This window comes from Myxine glutinosa, chromosome 3 (genome assembly GCF_964187855.1).
Source record: "Myxine glutinosa chromosome 3, kmMyxGlut1.1, whole genome shotgun sequence".
Lineage (NCBI taxonomy): Eukaryota > Metazoa > Chordata > Myxini > Myxiniformes > Myxinidae > Myxine > Myxine glutinosa.
Window position 1 is genome coordinate 43,620,577 of NC_136263.1, and position 3,845 is coordinate 43,624,421.

General features: G+C 39.6%; 1 long non-coding RNA gene across 1 annotated transcript; it reads left to right on the plus strand.

Annotated features, from left to right (window-relative positions):
• The first annotated feature begins 653 nt into the window (after positions 1-653).
• LOC144891298 (uncharacterized) lies at positions 654-3,453 on the plus strand. The gene is made up of 3 exons (XR_013622813.1): positions 654-704; positions 870-930; positions 3,388-3,453. It is a non-coding gene; the product is annotated as an uncharacterized LOC144891298 (long non-coding RNA).
• The last annotated feature ends 392 nt before the right edge of the window (positions 3,454-3,845 follow it).

Genomic DNA, 3,845 nt, shown 5'->3' on the forward strand with positions numbered 1-3,845 from the left:
ACCAGCGCAATTTTACGAAACCCCACCCCCTGTAGCCATATATGTGTCCAGGGCCCGACACCACTGGGCTTGGGTTATTGCATACCTGTGGAGCTGAAGTCTCTCCATATGCTCAGATCGGTTGTTCTTGGAAAGAGTCTTGTTGTACCTTAATATTTTCTGAAGCTGTTTCCAACACCTGATCTATACTCGTGAAGCTCTTGACTCATTCCTGGGAGTCTCCCATCCTTAACCCCTCTCTCTGTCACATATGTACCTTTTTCTTGGTGTATCTCATACAACGTTTTATACAATTTGGGTTTTCCATTGTGCTTTTCCTTTTTATTGCATACCCGATCATTATTTACCCTGAAGACGCCATGTCGTCAGTAACCCGGAGACGTAGCGTTGATCAAGCGAGACAGACTCTGCCAGAAGTCCTTGAGTCTGGAGGAATCGTGTATAAGCTTGGCCTCGCAGGGGATGTCAACAAATACGTCTCAGATTCCCGGGATGGAGAACCTCCATCCACCAGCAAGTATCCTGGGTCTTCAGGCTCTGTGAAATATGCTTTGTGGCCAACAGGAGGGTGGCCGCTAGTGTTGGTGGGAGTTGTATCGTTACTTCTATTTGGTGCTGGAGTTATCTCTCTGATGTACATCAGTGTGACGGTGGGAAACCTGGACCAAAGGGTCAATCCAGGTGTTGCTCCAGTGTGGATTCAGGTAAGTTACCTATGATCACACACTTGAGTTAATGAAGATGAAATGGTTTCTCATGATACAAAGTCAACTTTTTGGCCTTGTCTGACACCAGGTTGACCTTTGCTTACTTGGTTATTGTCTGGCCTCCACTTGCTGAGATAATCCCAAAGATGTCTGTTCCATCAGGTGGCTCCACATAAACTGTATGGCCCTCCATCTCCTGGAAGCATCTCTTCCAATAACGGAGGTATGTCTTAGGAAACTTGGATGCTGTTATCACGTTTTACATTTTATTGAATGATACTCAGTATTGTAACATTCAAAAACAGTTTCTGCTTCATCTTAGTGTTGTGATATTAAAAAATCGCATCCATGTCCAAAGTAAACGGTTCAGTTTGACATTTCTAATATGAAATAGGTGAATCCTATAAACCAACGAAACCCATTAGAATTACCCTTTGGAACCCCTTAGAATTACCTTTTAGAATCCTTTCGAATTACGCTTTTGAATTACCCTTTGGAACCCACTAGATTACCCTTTGGAACCCATTTTAATTACACTTTAGAACCCATTATAATTACCCTTTGGAACCCACTAGAATTACCTTTTAGAACCGATAAGAATTACCCTTTAGAACCCATTAGACCCATTAGGATTACTCTTTAGAATTCCCCTTTGAAACCCATTATAGTTACCCTTTGGAACCCACTAGAATTACCCTTTAGAACCTACTAGAATTACCCTTTAGAATTACCCTTTGGAACCCACTAGAATTACCCTTTAGAACCTACTAGAATTACCCTTTAGAATTACCCTTTGGAACCCACTAGAATTACCCTTTAGAACCTACTAGAATTACCCTTTAGAATTACCCTTTGGAACCCACTAGAATTACCCTTTAGAACCTACTAGAATTACCCTTTACAATTCAACACTGTGGGTTTGGAAGGTTCTCCTTCTACATTTTTGACGGATGTTAGGAAGGACATAGCAAATATAAAATAGGCTTCGTCGCTTAAAAATAATTTCTATATCTACTCACTGAAACAACAATACTGAGTATCATAATAAATGTAATCATATGCATGCACGAGGTTGGGGATTTGCTTGTTTAATCAGGTGATTTTGGGGTTGAGCCCAAATTGGTGGTAAGTGTTCAGAAGATCAATGGCACCTCTATTCCATTACCTCAGTCATGAACTGTGTACGAACCTTCTTTAAAGCTCACCCAGACATAAATCATTGGGACCAAAGCGTCAGCATTTCAGTGGCCAAGCATACCTTCCTGTGCCCCTTGACCTGCTGCACCATCAGTCATTATACTTTCTGCCAAAAAGTTTCGTCAAACATTATCGGATTTTTTTTAGACAAGAAATTCATCTTCAAAGTGTTTGTGGCTGGAGGGCTGAATTGGTTCGGGGTTGTGAAAATATCTATGCAATTTATGTGGTTTTTCATATTAAAATGATTTGTTATGGTACAAATTGGTTCCGTGGTTTTAATATCATGTGGTAATTTGCCTGGTCCTGGTATCAGAATAAGTGGCCATCTATTTATTATGTATGCATGAGGTGAAGGAGAGCATCATTTGGACTGGTGCATGTAAGGTAAGGTGCAGGAGGAGAAGGGGATCAACAATTCTACCATATTTGTGCACCTCGTATAAATTCTGAAATGTAAAGGTTTGGTAAGAACAAGGCAATGATTACGAAAGACTGATTAAAGATTTTGAGGTTTCCAATTAAATATGGAGCATTGAATAGATTTGTTTAATACTCAAGAGATAAATCAAGGGAGGTGCAAAGCACTCCTCCCTTTATATAAGGGATCGTTTCTCTGCATGCACCTTTAACATGGGGACTGAAAATGCGTTTCTCGGCTTCTACTGGACGAAATTGGCTGCAAATTTCAGAAGTGAATGCTTTGTACGTCCAGGTACTATGTTACAAATTTCAGCAACGTCCGTTTCCACATTCTTGAGTTTTATTTAGAAAATCCTCAAATTCACGTTGGTGTCTGTCAGTCCGTCCGTCCGCCCAAAATGTGTCGGCGCTCATATCTCAAGGGCTATACATTGAAACTAACTGAAACTTGGAATATACATCGGCCAATACATCTAATTAATGGGTTTCAAACGAAATTACACCTAAGTGCCATAGTTTTTACTTTCAAATTAAATATCTATAAATATAATATACATTCTTGGGAAAAATTCCAAGCGCTTAGAAAATGCCCCTTTATATAAGGGTATGTGCCATGTGGCAAAGTAGAGAAAAGAAGGGACATTCCATAGCATGGGGCAAAGTAGAGAAAAGAAGGGACATTCCATAGCATGGGGCAAAGTAGAGAAAAGAAGGGACATTCCATAGCTTGTAGAAAATGCCAAACAATACAAAATAAGGGGCATTCAAAAAAAATCTCGTGTGCATGCTGGACTACCTTTGTGTTCTTTGGAGGAACCAAGTAATGCTCTAGAAAAGTTCATGTAAAGGGACGTCCCACATATGGCAAATAAAATACATTTACTTCTTCATGCAGCTGTATGAATCAAATTGTTGCCCCTTTTTATGAACCTTTCAATTGGTATTAAACCACTTTTGATTGCAGGCAATATATTATTCTGTGGTATGATGTATTTAATGTAATAGTGTATCTTAGAGTATCAGAGATATTGTAAAATCATTCGCCCTGTTGTTTTCTCAGATTCAAACAGAAATCCTGGCTCCTCGAACCCCACAGCCTCTGACGCCATCCTGAAGATCAATGCAGGTAAGATGTGGAGATGAGCTGGGAGATCCTCCATTGTAGCTTCATTAAGAGATGCTCCTCAAAATAGCGAGAAGTTGGAATTATATATATATATATATTTACTTTCATATATCAATTATATAAAACATGAGGACAGAAAGTGAGGTCCACTTTACCATAAACGTCTTCATTTCTTAAGTTTTCCTCTGACTGGCCATGTATAGTTCAGGATTGACTGTGATTTCATCTACAAAATCACCTGATTTAGTGTTAATAATTTCGATGTATTAATTACCCTGCGCTCACGAAGAGAAAGGCAGGGTTAAGCATTCGGGTACGTGCGTACGTACGTATGTGCGTGCGTGTCTTGCATTTTAAAAATGCATTTTTTCGGGAACCATTGGTCTGATTAA